The sequence below is a fragment of the Carettochelys insculpta genome, chromosome 28, assembly GCF_033958435.1.
Source record: "Carettochelys insculpta isolate YL-2023 chromosome 28, ASM3395843v1, whole genome shotgun sequence".
In the NCBI taxonomy this organism is placed as follows: domain Eukaryota; kingdom Metazoa; phylum Chordata; order Testudines; family Carettochelyidae; genus Carettochelys; species Carettochelys insculpta.
This window is the reverse complement of record NC_134164.1, coordinates 16,645,885-16,661,303: the sequence shown is the minus strand read 5'-3', so window position 1 is coordinate 16,661,303 and position 15,419 is coordinate 16,645,885. Positions and strand designations below refer to the sequence as shown.

The window sequence follows — 15,419 nt, the reverse complement described above, 5'->3', positions numbered from 1 at the left end:
AGTGAAGCACTGGAATGCATTACCTAGGGAGGTGGTGGAACCTCCATCCCTTGGAGGTTTTCAAGTCTCAGCTTGACAAAATCCGGGCTGGGACGATTTAGTTAGGGTTGATCCTGCTTTAGGCAGGGAGCTGGACCAGATGACCTCCTGAGGTCCCCCTCAACCCTCGAATTCTATGAACTCTGACTTTGGAACTGATTTAAAAGAACAAGATTAGAATGGAAGGAACAATGAGCACACCCAAACTTAATAAATCTACAGGCACAGGATTTCCCTGCTAACAATCAACACTCAAACACTGCTCAGGGAGAACACAACAGCTAAGATCACATAAAGAAAGTAGAATTAATATCAAACCTATGGAGTCCTCTTACCTTAGGATGCGTAGACTGCTATTAAGAGAGACAAAGAAGCCATGTACATATTGATTAAACAAGCCCAATGGGCTTCCAAATTCTCAAATATGGGCATATCTTACCCCTGTATCCTTCCAAAATTCTTTGTTAACAATAATATCAGACTCTTCCCAGCAGATCCTTCCTAGAAACAGGCTCTTGGATGAACTCAGACAGGATGTTTTCCCTGTTTTAAACCACATCGATGACAAGCAGCTGCTCACATGGCTCGGGTGGAAAACAACTGACTGCACAGTATTAGCCAGTGACTCAAACCCTGGAAACAGAGCCAGTCATTTTCCAAGCATGAGCACCTTGGGAGTTATCCTCCACCCAGAGAAAATTAAGGAGCATGCACAGCACATGGACCAAAAGCCCTTTCCGGTGGCCAAAGAAGCACAATGACAAGGAACAAGAAGCTGTCAGTACCATCACCAGGAAAACCCTTGCCACCAAACCCAGCATGATATCCACAACCTCCAAGTCCTATCCCCAGCAGAGGTTTCTGCAGCCTGCAAAGGTCAGAAACTCATGAAGCTACTAGGGACTTGCTACTGACAACTCATTTTACATGGAAAGTGCTCAGGTCCTATACTACAAGGGTGAGTGGTGAATCTGCAGAATAGCAGCACCATGTTGGAAATCCACATTCTGCGGAAGGAAGCACTGGCTAATTGTTGGAGCAGCGCTTACAGACAAGTAGAACCTTGTGCAGATATAAAATTTGTATCCACACCCACAAAAATAAGCTGTGGGTGCTTGCATATATAAAGTGGATATCCACAGATTTGCAGGGCTCTGCACGCAAGCATTTAGATTCAGCACAATGGCTAGGCTTCTCAGACATGGATCTGCACTAGTCCCAGTCCCTGCCCTGCCAGAAGTGGAAACACACTTCTACCTTATTTAGAGACTGCATAAGCGACACTTTTTTGCCTCTTCCAGCAGGGGGTACGAGACCTTCCTCAACAGCAAAGGCCAAGAAGTGCACAGAAATATCAACACTGGTCAATGGAAGAAGCAACACTGTAACTCCTTTTCCCAGCACAGCCCTGTGCGGGAAGTCTCCCTGAGCAATCCTGGCGTACAACACGGAGGGTTGTAGGACAGTCCTTTCCATATACAGGCAGTCCCACCAAAAATGGAAGATGGGGGACAGCTTTAGCATTGGAAAGCTCACCCTGAGGCAGCTCCAAAGCCAGCAATCGAACGTGAGCTGAGTAACCGATGCTTGTACCATAGCTACCACAGGCCAGAAAACTCTTCTGACAGACAAGCGTGGCCATGAACAGAATCACCTCCAGCTGCTAACAAAAGCAGCGCTTTCCACTTAAAATGCTGCTGTCACAGCTGCATGCCCCCAAGCCATGCAGCCCACCCGCTTGCACAAACACTCCATGTGCGCCACATGTTCATCGTTCTGAACCACACAGGGAAGGACACAGAGCTCAGGAGAACTGGCAGTATTTTAAAGAAGTCTTACTGAAGGCACAGGAACAAACCATCCTGCTGCATAGTAAGAAATGCAGACATGGTGGGCAACCAGGTTGGCTTAACAGGGAAATCCTTAGTCAACTTAAACTCAAAAAAGGAGCATACAAGAAATGGAAATGTGGACAGTTGACTAAGGCGGAGTATAAACACACAGCTGGAGAATGCCTGGGAGTAACCAGAAAAGCGAAGGCACAATTGGAACTACAGCTGGCAAGAGATGTGAAGGGTAACAAGAAGGGTTTCTTACAGGTATGTTAACAATGAACAGGTTATCAGAGAAGGTGTGGAGCCGTTACTGGGTGAGACAGGTAACCTAGTGACAGATGATGTAAAAAAAGCAATCAATGCTTTTTTTGACTCAATCTTCACAAAGTCAATTCCCACACTACAGTCCTAGACAATGCAGTATGGGAAGGTGGAGGGCAGCCATTTGTGGGGAAGGAACAAGTAATGAGTAATCTAGAAAAACTAGATGTATACAAATCCATGGGTCTGGATTTAATGCACCCAAGGGTACTGAGGGAATTGGCAGATGTCATTGCCGAGCATTTGGCCATTATCTCTGAAGACTCTTGGAGATTGGGAGAGATCTCAGATGAGTGGAAAAAGGCAAACGTAGTGCCCATCTTTAAAAAAGGAAAGAAGGACAATCCAGGGAACTATAGACCCGTCAGCCTCACCTCAATCCCTGGTAAAGTAATGGAGGGGATCCTCAAGGAATCCATTTTGGAGCACTTGGAAGAGGGGAAAGGATCAAAAGTAGCCAACATGGATTCACCAAGGGCAAGTCCTCCCTGACCAATCTGATTAGCTTCTATGACAAGGTAACAGGCTCTGTGGACATGCGGAAGTCAGTGGATGTGATATACCTTTACTTCAGCAAAGCTTTTCATAAAGTCTCCCACAACATTCTTGCCTATAAGTTAAGGAAATATGGATTGGATCCTTGGACTGTAAGACAGATAGAAAGCTGGCTTGATGGTCGGGCACAATGGGTAGTGGTCAATATCTGGATGGCAGTTGGTTTCAAGCGGAGTGATGCAAGGCTTGGTTCTGGGGCTGGTGTTGTTCAACATCTTTATTAATGACCTGGATGCACCCTCAGCAAGTTTGCGGATGACACAAAATTAGAGGTAGAGATAGATACGTTGCAGGGTAAAGAGAGAATCCAGAGTGACCTGGATAAATTGGAGGACTGGGCCAAAAGAAATCTGATGTGGTTCAACAAGGAAAAGTGTAGAGTCCTGCACCTGGGGCAGAAGAATCCCAAGCATTGTTATAGGCTGGGGACCGACTGGCTCAGCAGAGTACGATGGAAAGAGACCTAGGGGTTATGGTGGATGAAAGGCTGGATATGAGTAAACAGTGTGCCCTTGTAGCCAAGAAGGCTAACGGCATACTAGAGTGCATTAGGAGGAGCATTTTGTGCAGATCTAGAGAAGTTGTTGTTCCCCTCTATTCGGCACTGGTGAGGCCACATCTGGAATATTGTGTCCAGTTTTGGGCCCCCAGTATACAAAGGATGTGGATGTGCTGGAGCAGGTTCAGCAGAGGGCAACAAAAATGATTAAGGGGTTGGAGCACAAGAACTATGAGGACAGGCTGAGGGATTTGGGCTGGTTTAGTTTACAGAAGAGAAGATTTAGGGGTGATTTAATAGCAGCCTTCAACTTCCTGAAGGGGAGCGCTAAAGAGGAGGGTAAGAAACTGTTCCCAGTGGTGTCAGATGGCAGAACAAGGAGCAATGGTCTGAAGTTGAAGAGGAAGAGGCGTAGGTTAGATATTAGGAAAAACTACTTCACCAGGAGGGTGGTGAAGCATTGAAATGTGTTGCCTAGAGGGGTGGTGGATTCTCCATCCCTTGAGGTTTTTAAGTCCCGTCTTGACAAGGTCCTGGCTGGGATGACTTAGTGGGGATTGAGCCTGCATGAAGCAGAGGGCTGGACTAGATGACCTCCTGAGGTCCCTTCCAGCCCTATGATTCTAGGATTCTAGGATTAATGCTCAATGGTGCATTCAATCACGTGATCACAAAACAATATTTGTCAAATGCAGTAAAAGGAGTTTGCTCCTGCACACACACCTAACACACAATTTGCAAGTGCCACAGTTCAGGGGAAGTTCTGTGGCTCAGGTTATACAGGAACTCAGACTAGACAAGACTGATTTCTTCTGACCTTGCGTAATGCCAACAGGCGCAGGTTGCTGGCCCCAGGAATAGAACCTGCAAGCATAAGGTCTAAAGCTCTGCGCTCTACCACATGAGCTAAAGTCCAGCTGGCTCTCGGCTGAGGCTGTAGAGCAGAGACTCATTCACCCCAGATGAGGTTGCAGTGCCTCTGGGTCCTACATGCTTCCCTAGGCTGAGGAAGCATGTCCCAAGCTTCTGAGACCATCCAGCAGTTCTTCCCAGCCAATGTACCAGTTGTAACACTGACAGACCCAGGTTGCCGGCCCCAGGGATAGAACCTGCAAGCACAGGGTCTGAAGCCCTGCACTCTACCACATAAGCTAAAAGCCACCTAGCTCTCAGCTCAGGCTGTAGAGCAGAGGCTTCACTCACCCCAGATGAGGTCTCAGTGCCTCTGAGTACTACAATTGGAACCTATGAATCTGTGAACTGAGTTCCCAGGTTCTCACTGTGACACTGTGGACCCAATAAAAGAATTCAATGGGGAGAGACCAGATAAGTCTGGGACATTCTGCAGTTACACTGAAGTTTTCCTCTACCTGCAGAGCAAAGTGAACCTTTGTGCAACCCGCAACAATTTGGGAGGGGTTCTTTTCTGCTGTGTTGTATGTCATCTAACATCCTAGAGAAGTTCACTTGAATTATTTGCATATCCTAAGTGATCACATAATCTGAGAATGCTTTATAATGTACATGGAACAAGGAGGAGTCAGTTTAATGCTCTCTCTGCACTTCCTGGTTTGCATAAGAAATTGGTCAGTTTTGCTATGACAAAAAATACTGAAGCATGCAATTTCCTCCTTTAAAAAAATTGGAAGTACTGTACAAATAAACAAAGTTACAAAAAATACCAAGTGCATGCAAATGTTGGGTCCATTCCTGAAACATGGCGGTGCACGAGGAGTATCTGTGACTGAGAGGTTCTGCAGGCCATGTATGCATCCATGTAGGGTCCCTATGTAGTATTTGGCCTCTGAAGTTGATATAACTTGCCTCGGAGGAAGCCTATGCCTGGAGTAGGGTGTTTAGCTGAGATGTCACATGGAATATGCATAGGTCTGACTATGTGTCTAGTCTGTGTTGTCTGCCTCTTGCCCATTACACAATCTCTTAGAGCAGGCGTGTCCAACCCGTGGGCTGCATGCAGCCCTGGACAGCTAGTAATGCAGCCCCACAAGATCGTAAACTTTTAACATTATTATGTGATTTTTAGCGTTATTTTTCATGACTCAATTTCATGGTACTCGAGCGCGGACTGCGTAGGCGACAACAGAATGCTGTGTAGGGGAGGGCGCAGCGCAGTGCTAACTTCACCTTCCGCGCCCACCACACACAGTCAGTCGAATCGAAACCCGCATGTGTCAGATGTTATATGCGCTTGTGCGACTTGGCGAGTAAAACGCAACAATTACCAATAATACATGTGTGATAATACGATGTGTGTGTGCCTGTGAAGACAGGCATTTACTGTTATTAACCCAGCAAACAAATGCCAAGTTTTTTTGCTGGGAAGCAGACATGTAAGTTTTCTTATTTAATTATTGCACTTGGGCTTGTTGTATTACTTCGTAAGATAATTTAATAAGTTAAAATAAGTTAAAATAGTTTTTTAGCAGCTGTGGTAGAGTAAGTACAAAAATGAATCAAATAGTTTTTTGCTCATGATATTGATATAATTACATATACAACATCGCTAATACTAGAAAAATAAATGGTTGCTTATTTATTAATTTTTTTATCCGAGCACGGCTTCAACGTCATGTCAAAAGAAAACAGAACCCAAAAAAAGAAAAATCGTGGATGAAGGAAGAGTGTTCAATGAAAAATGGACAGATGAATACTTTTTTGTCAAGACAAATAATAAGGCACTATGCTTGATTTTTAGGGAAATCGTGTCAGTTTTCAAAGATTACAATTTGAAAAGACATTATATGCAAAAACATGCTGCCAAATTCAATGCATATCAAGGAATGTTTCGTAAAGACAAAATAGCGGAACTGAAAAAAAGTCTGTCATCTCAACAATTTTTTTTTTTTAAAAATTACAACTCAAACAGACTATTGTGAAAGGTAGTTATGTGGTAGCAAATCTGATTGCAAAAAAATCAAAACCATTTACTGATGGTGAGTTTATTAAGCAATGTATGGAAAGCATGGCAGATATAATTTGTCCTGATAGAAAAACAGATGAATGTTGAAGGTGAATTGAAGAAATAGGAAAATCTATCGAAAGAGATTTGGAGAGTAAAGCTGCTAATTTCAAACTTTATGCTTTGGCGATAGATGAAAGTACTGATGCTACAGATACGGCTCAACTTGCCATTTTTATTAGGGGTATTGATAATGAATACAATCTCACTGAAGAAATGGCTTCCTTGGTGCCATTAAAAGACACAACTAAATCTCTTGATTTGTATGAAGCAGTAAAAGTTACATTAAAGAGATTTTCTTTAACCTTTGCCAACATATCTGGTATAGCTACTGATGGCGCCCCGGCTATGGTTGGTAAAAAAGAGGGACTTACAAAACTAATAGAAGACGGTGCAATTGCCACCGGCAACTCACGTTTGATGAAATATCACTGCATCGCACATCAAGAAAATTTATGCGCAAAAGCTTTAAAAATGGATGATGTCATGCAAATTGTCATCAAAGCTGTGAATTTCATAAGATCCAGGGGACTGAATCATCGCCAATTCCAGGAGTTACTTAAAAGTATGGATGCTGATTATGGCGACATCATTTACTTTTCTGAAGTAAGGTGGCTAAGTCGGAGTGAAATGTTGAAAAGATTTTATAATTTGCGAAATGAGATCAAGTCATTTATGGAATCAAAAGGAAAATTTGTGCCAGAATTTGAAGATGAAAAGTGGCTCACAGATTTAGCATTTTTGGTGGATTTGACCGCTCATTTAAATGAGTTAAACATGCGTCTTCAAGGTGAAAATCAACTTATCTGTGCTAGGTTTCAAACCATAACAGCGTTCGAAATGAGACAAACGATGGCTAGCTCAAGTTATGGCAAATAATTTTATGCATTTTGATACGTTGGCTAAACACAGTCCTGTGAACAGCGAAAAATATGCAGCCTTGCTTTTCATTTTGATACAGGAATTTGATAATAGGTTTCAAGATTTTCGAAAAAAATCATCAATTTTTTGGTATATTTGCAACTCCATTTTCAGTCAACATAAATACATTACCTGAGAATTTTCAAATGGAATGTATAGAGTTGCAATCAGACATTCAACTCAAAGAAACATTTGATCATGTCTCTTTACTAGACTTTCATAAGTCCTATCTTTCCAGAGAAAAATATCCCTCGCTTCACAATCACGCCTTATTCATGTCATCGCATTTTGGCAGTACACACATTTGTGAACAACTTTTTTCAAGGATGAAGCACACGAAGAGTAAAATTAGATCAAAATTTTCTGACGAGCACCTTGAGAACTCACTAAGAATTGCAACCACTTCCATCGAACCAGACATTGATTTCACAAAAACAAGCTCAAATATCCCACTAGTTTTATGTTTATATTGCCCTCTTTTGTTTTAATGTTATAATAAAAAAAGGAAGTTTGTTATTTATATACATTAACTATATTATATATTTTATATGCGGCCCAAGACAATTCCTCTTCACTCAATGCAGCCCAGGCAAGCCAAAAGGTTGGACACCCATGTCGTAGAGCCTGCATACTGCACTGAGAGCACAACACAGAGAGATGGACAAAAGGTAACGCAGGCACAGACCCCACATCAAGTACATTCAGTCCCACCTCCAACTCTATGCACATCACTACTGCATGAGAGAAGCCCTCACTGGAAGTTCACACAGCCAGCTCCAAATAAAACAAGCGAACTTCTATTCCACCATACCTGAGTGAAGGGTGAAGCCTGCCAACAAGCACCACAGACCTTGAGCTAGCATGCTAAAAACACTAATGTAGCTGGCCTGGCACAGAATGCGCCTCCGAGGCTCAAGCAGGTTTGGGCTTGTCACTGCTCATACCCTAATATGTTGAGTGCACTAGCTCAGTAAGAGCACACCCATTGCCCCACATGTGGGCACCACCTTAGAGTGAACTCAGACATGGTGAAACTCCACCAGCGCAGAAATGGGCGCTGCATCCTGCTCCCATCACTTCCGGGCACTAATCTCCTTGCAATGCAGCAGTGTCATCTGCCTGGCAGGAGAGGTGAGCATTCCTGCATTCCAAGGAGAGGGTGATCTTCTCCTCTTCCTCTGTCCAGCCAGAACAAAAGAACGGGAGCAAGGGCAGGGACTGAAATCTGGTGTTGCAGCCCTGGCCCTTAGAAAATGGACGGCCCGGATCGCTGCTGGCCTGGGAAAGTGAAGTGTGTACGTAAAAGAAAAGCCTGTGGCTTCTTAACCAGAGGGTGCTCCCCTGATCTGATCTACTCTTTGCCACTCCGTGGGAACTTCTGGAACAGCAGCAATCCCAGCACGATTCTCCTGCTGCCCACTTAAAAGTCTGTAACATTCATCAGGCAACAACCCCTCACTGAAGCACTTATGAGCAGGGGGTTCGGTCAGGCTCACATTTCACTGATTTTACTATAAACCAATTTCTGGGTGGGGGTGGGCTACCTCAGTGGTTTGAGCATTGGCCTACTAAACCCAGGGTTGTGAGCTCAATCCTTGAGGGGAGTCGTTTAGGGATCTGGGGCAAATGCGGGGGGGGATGGTGCTTAGTCCTACCAAGACGGCAGGGGTCCAGACTCAATGACCTCCCAAGGTCCCTTCCCAGTCTAAGGTATGCATATCTCCAAATATATGCCTACTGTGCAGGAAGAGAATTTCAGGAATGCCACCTTTGTGCCTGCTCAGACCACCTCAGACAGGCTTCCAGAAGTGGCAGCATTTCAGAGCCAGTAGGTGTCAATCTGCAGGCAGAACACAGCTGTGTAAGGGTGCCATGGAGAACCACTCACAAGCTTTGGGGAGCATACACCCTCCACCTTAAACAGCAAAGGTGACACTCCAGCACCAAGGTGGGTGAAGCTAAAAACAGAGCATGAGGCCTGGTTACTTTCAGAACAATTCCCTATGATTTTATGCCAAAGAAGCAGGAAATACCCTATGAAGATGGCAAGCCACACTCTGATGAATGCACCAACAGCAAAGAGCCACGGAAAAGCCCTTCACTAGAGAGCAATTAACTGCACCAGGCTTCCTTCTGCCCTTGGGATAGAACGGGAGGCAAGCTGCCAGGAGAGCAGTATCAAATCAAACGCAGCCGCCAAGTCAGGTAGGGAGCAACTCCTAGAAGAGAACAGAAACAGTCTTCCCACACTTCACCTGCTCAGCACTGCAGGGTGCTGCAAGGCCTGCTGACATCCCCTTGTCAGCTCGGAACAGCTCCCACCCGGAACATCAGTGTGCAGCATTGCAGAGTGGTGCTGCACCACCTACAACTCTCCCTCCTGTCAGCCCCCCAACAGTTACACCAGCACAAGTGTAAACCAGGACAAAGTCTGTTTAGAGTACTGGAGAGAAGGGGAAGAAGTGACTTGATTACATTCTGTATGTATCCACACAGGAATGTTTCTGATGCCTGTAGGTTCTTTAACAAAGTCAAAAGATCTAGTGGTCAGCAATTAATCAGAAAAATAATGTTTAACAGTGAGGGTAATTAACCATTTGAACAGACTACTGAGGTATGTGGTAGATATTCCATCATTTGGAATCATTAAGGCAAGGCTGGATGCTTTTCTAAAATATATGTTCTGGTTTCCAGGTTTAATGCAGTTAGGATGACCGTATTTCCCTTGGCCAAATATGGGACACCCTGGGGTAGGGGCAGCTCCCCAGCTGTAGCTGCCAAGCAAGTGCAGCACCCTGGCTGCTCCATGCCATGGGGTGCTGGAACAGGGCTGCTGCCCCACAGGGGAGCCCCCCAGGTGCAGGGGCAGTTGGCTTGCGGAAGCAGGGGCGTTTTGCCAGCTGCCCCATGCCATCAGGCTCCTGGAACATGGCTGCTGCCCTGCAGGGATGCTCCCTGGCTCCAGCCGTGGCTGCCCTGCAGGGGCTGCTGCCCTGTTGGGCAGGGGAGGGAGAGCTCCCTGGAGGTGGGGGGAGGCTTCAGCTCCTGGCTGCTCCATGCCTCCAGGCACTGGGATCAGAGCTGCAACCCCATGGAGGTGCTCCCCAGCTACCCCACACTTCCAGGCATTGGGAACAGGGCTGCCGCCCTACAGGAGAGCTCCCCAGCTGTGGGTGCAGCTGACCCATGGGGGAGGTGGGTGTCCCTGACTTCACAGGAGGCTGTCCTGTGTGGAGGGAGTGTTCAGCACTACTGGGGCACCTGGTCCCCCTTAAAATCATAGAAGAGGGAACAAAACACACTACATTATTCTCCAACATACCATGCCTTAGCCTATGTCAGGGCCCCAGCTGCCTCTCCTGCTGCTGCCTGTACTGGCTGGTTAGCATATGCTGTCTGGCCAGCTAGTGATTGATTTTACTTGCAGCTGCGCTGACTTGGGAGAAGGCAGTTCAGCCAGTGGAGTGAATATACAGGACAATTAACTCTTTTGTTAAAAATAATGGAAGGATGCCTGCCTAAAATACAGGACTGTCCAGGTGAAAACAGGACACATGGTCACCCTAACTGCAATGGATGAATGTCACAGACCTGAATTATGGATCTGTAACCACACAAAGCTGAGCAACAAGGAACTGAATTCAGTAGTAACTAGATGACAGAACATCAAGAAATCCTGTGGCACCTTACAGACTAACAGATATTTTGGAGCATAAGCTTTCGTGGGCAAAGACCTACTTCATCAGCTACTCTATAAGGTGCCACATGACTTGTTCTCAAAGCTACAGACTAACACGGCTACCTCTCTGATAGATGAGAGAAGGAGCCAGAAGACATCTGACAGCCAACAGCAGTTACAGAAAAGGAGCTAGGTTAGGTGAGGTTTGGAAGTTGATGTCAGTGGCACCCAGTGGACAAACAGGTAGGTATCAGTGGCATTTAGGACAGTCTAATCAAGGAAGTCAACAAACTTAAGTTGCTAGTTACAAGCAGCAACTGTATCTGTCTCTGTTCATACAAACCTAGTGCATGGGATCTTGATTCCAAGCAAGCCAGTGGGGCATTACTGCAATACAGGTAATGAACAACAGATGTGGCCAGTAAACGAACAGCTTACATGAGGGATGTGTCAGCGCCACACAAACCAAAGACAACAAAAGAATCTTCCTGGGGCTCTTTGTCAAAAGCCCCAAGACTCAATAAAAGTCCTCAAAGTGGTGGTGGGCTGGGGAGGGCATCTTGGACTCAGTGATTAGCAAGAGTGCTCTTAGGCAATGATATTCCTCTTCCACAGGGGGCCCCGCGCCAGCCAACGTCGAACTGAGCGCAGAGCTATGCCACCTCCCCTGGGCACTATGGCAAGGGCAGGACAGCCACAGCACTGCTGGGCGAAGTGAATTCTCGCAGCGGGTTTGCAGGGCCCTGCAGAAACCGCAGCCCTGGCACCTCACACCCAGCACCCACGGTGCTGCATGGGAGAAAGCGAACCCAGGTGCAGGGCCGCTGGCGTGTCCCCAGCGTGGGCTGCCAGGAGAACGCCCCAGCATGGCTGGCACCAGCCGCCTGCAGCAGGGCCTGGCCCTCGCTCGGGGGCACCTCAGCCCAGCAGCCCCGGGTCCCCAGCGCCTGCTGCCAGGGGAACACCCCTACAGGGCTGGCACCAGCCGCCTGCAGCAGGGCCTGGCCCTCGCTCGGGGGCACCTCAGCCCAGCAGCCCCGGGTCCCCAGCGCCTGCTGCCAGGGGAACACCCCTGCAGGGCTGGCACCAGGTCCCTGCGGCAGGGCCTGGCCCTCGCTCGGGGGCACCTCAGCCAGCACAAGGCAGGGCCATGGATGGACAGGGGGAGGGGAGGGGGCAGCAGACAGACCGGCCGGGGGCGAGGCGAGAGGAGGGGGACCGGGGCACTGGGGGTGGGGCGAGGCGAGAGGAGGGGGGCCGGGGCACTGGGGGTGAGGGGCGGGGCGGGGCTGGGGGCGCGGGGGAAAGGGGGGGCCGCGCGCATTCACCTGTCGCTGGCCCGAGGCTCCGGCTGGGAACCCGGAAGCGCAGCCTCTGCTGAGCGCGCCCGGCCCCCACGTGACCCGAGCCGGCGGCGGGGCGGGGCGATGGCCGCGTCTCTCGGCACCGGGGTTGCGCGCATGTGCGGGGCGCGAATCGGTCGTTACCGCTGGGGTGTGGGGGGGATCGCTGTAGCTACGGCTGGGGGCTGGCCGGGGGGCGGAGAGTGTCGTGGGGAGCCCATAGCTATCGCCGGGGGGCGGAGAGGGTCGTGGGGAGCCCATAGCTATCGCCGGGGGGCGGAGAGGGTCGTGGGGAGCCCATAGCTATCGCCGGGGGGCGGAGAGGGTCGTGGGGAGCCCATAGCTGTCGCTGAGGGGCGGAGAGGGTCGTGGGGAGCCCATAGCTATCGCCGGGGGGCGGAGAGGGTCGTGGGGAGCCCATAGCTGTCGCTGAGGGGCGGAGAGGGTCGTGGGGAGCCCATAGCTATCGCCGGGGGGCGGAGAGGGTCGTGGGGAGCCCATAGCTGTCGCTGAGGGGCGGAGAGGGTTGTGGGGAGCCCATAGCTATCGCCGGGGGGCGGAGAGGGTCGTGGGGAGCCCATAGGGCTGTGTGGGTGTTGGGGGGGTACAGCTATAGCTATCGCTGGGGGGCTGGCCGGGGGGCGGAGAGGGTCATGGGGGGCTGGCGCTTCGGGCTGTGTGGGTGTTGGGGGGGTACAGCTATAGCTATCGCTGGGGGGCTGGCCGGGGGGGCGGAGAGGGTCATTGGGAGCTAGCCCATGGAGTGTGTGGGGGTATGGCTATAGCTACTGATGGGGTGCTGGCTGGGGGGCAGAGAGGGTTATGGGGGGCTGACCCATAGCTCTGTATGGGTGTGTGTGGCAATAACTACCACTGGGTGACTGGCCAGGGGGCGGAGGGGGGCATGGTGGGATGCCCCATAGGGCTGTATGGGTGTGTGGGGTATACCTACCATTGGGAGCCTGGCCTGGGGGCGGAGGGGGTCATGGAGGAACTGCCCCATAGGTCTGCATGGGTGTGTGTGGGGATAGCTACTGCTGGGGGCCTCACCAGGGGGCAGAGAGTGGGTTGTGGGGGCTGGCCTATAGGTTTGTATGGGTGTGTGTGAGTATAGCTACCGCTACAGGGCTGGTCAAAGGGGTGGGGTGGCTGCCCCGTAGGACTGTATGGGTGTATGTGATATTACTACCACCTGTGCTCAACCTGATGGCATTTTTCTGGCTGTTTGGAGGTAACACCATCATGTCTGAATGCCACAAAGAACAGCTCCATTATTTCAGGTTATCCATGGGCAGAGCCCTGGTCATTTGGGTGATGATTATACTATGTCTTCACTATAGGGAAGATAAACCTTGCTGTGGTCAGCCTTCCAGAGTTCATTTTCATAAACCTAGGGGGGACAAGCTCCACATGGAACCCACAAGCAAAACACAAAAGAGGAAGACCTTGGAAAATGTGGAGATCTCCTGAGATTGAAGGGCAACAACTGGGGTACTCCTGGGATCAGCTTGAAGTTTTGTCCCAAGACAGAGTGAAGTGGAGGAGACTTGTAGATGACCTATGTGCCACTTGGAGTACAAGGGTTTAAGTCAAGTGGGGACATGCTAAAGCAAATATAGAATACTAACAGAGAGGAAGCCGTGCTAGTCTATACACTATCAAAACAAAAAGCAGTCAAGTAGCACTTTAAAGACTAGCAAAATAAACTATTTTACTAGTCTTTAAAGTGCTACTTGACTGCTTTTTGTTTTGATAGAATACTAGGACTGGAAGGGACATCAAGAGGTCATCGAGTCCTGCCCCTTGTCCTCGTGTATTATCCCAACAACATCATAGTTATATCTATTTTATTAGCACTTCCAGTTCTTCCTGCTTATTTCCCATGCTTCTTGCATTTGTATATAGGCATCTAAGATACTGATTTGATCTTGCCTCCCAGTTTTGCCCTGACCCTCCTTTTACTCTGCCATTATAGCCCGTGTTCCCTCCCATTTCCGACCCATCTGCCAGGTCTCCATTTCTCCAGTTACCTGTGGGCTTTGGTCCCCTGTTCATGTTGAACCTAGTTTAAAGCCCTCCTCACTAAGTTAAGCCAGTCTGTGTCCAAATAGGGCCTTCCCTCTCCTCAGAAGGTGAACGCCATCTCTGCCTGGCAGTCCTTGGAATAGCATCCTGTGGTCGAAGAAGCCAAAGCCCTCCTGGCAACACCATTTTCGCAGCCAGGCATTCACCTCCACGATGTACCCATCTCTGCCTGGGCCCCTACCTTTGGCAGGAAGGCTTGAAGAGAATACCACCTGTGCCCCAAACTCCCTCCCCCTGCCCCCACAGCCCCCCTGCCCCCACAGCCCCAAACTCCCTCCCCCTGCCCCCACAGCCCCCACAGTCACTCTTTATCCACTCAGTGTCACACCTCACAGTATCATTAGTGCCCACATGGATGAGTGCATGGGGTAGCAGTCAGAGAGCCAGATAATCCTGGATAACACCTCTGTAACACCTCGGATACGGGACCAGGGCAGGCAGCACGTCTCCTGAGATGAAATGTCAAGGTGACAGATGGGTGCCTCTGTCCCCCTCAGAAGAGAATACAGAGTGCCTTTATCGACTGTGGAACTCCTGCTCCCCCTTAGGAGCAAGGGAAACAGAGACAGTGTAAAGTATCGGAGGGGTAGCTGTGTTAGTCTGGATCTGTAACAGCAACGAAGGGTCCTGTGGCACCTTATAGACTAACAGAAAAGTTTTGAGCATGAGCTTTTGTGAGCACAGACTCACTTCATCAGATATACACCCCACATCCCTCGCCCCCGGTACCCCCTCCTCTCGCCTCGCCATCAGATATGAAGTGAGTCTGTGCTCACAAAAGTTCATGCTCAAAACTTTTCTGTTAGTCTATAAGGTGCCACAGGACCCTTCATTGCAGAGACTGTGTAGAATCCCAAATTAAGATATATTGACCCTGGCTATGTAATTAACACAGCTGGAACTGTGTACCTTAATTAGGCCTTCCCCTTTAACATAGACCTCCCTAAGAAAACAGCAGAAGATGGGGTGCGTTTGGGGCCCCTGGCAGCGGCTTAGCAAACCCATTGCCTTTGGCCTGGGCTATAACTAAGTACAGAGCACACCACTGCTTGATGACAGCCATTAACACCTTCCAGCTGTGCCCCATCTTATCTCTGCCCATTGTCCCAGTAGAAAGTTAAAATTGGTGGCACCTTAAATAACTTATCTCCCAGGCAGGAAG

At 48.9% G+C, this 15,419-nt stretch overlaps 1 protein-coding gene across 5 annotated transcripts in view; it reads right to left on the bottom strand.

Annotated features, from left to right (window-relative positions):
- Window positions 1-12,192, bottom strand: part of PLEKHM1 (pleckstrin homology and RUN domain containing M1) — a 61,050-nt gene extending 48,858 nt beyond the window's left edge. For 4 of the 5 annotated variants that reach the window (XR_012642730.1, XR_012642731.1, XM_074979290.1 and 1 more), the window contains exon 1: window positions 12,158-12,192. The gene's annotated coding sequence lies outside the window, so the exon portion shown is untranslated. Of the gene's footprint in view, window positions 1-374; window positions 499-12,157 lie in introns of those variants that run through there. The other variant, XM_074979291.1, reaches the window with a different exon arrangement.
- Between the last annotated feature and the right edge of the window lie 3,227 nt (window positions 12,193-15,419).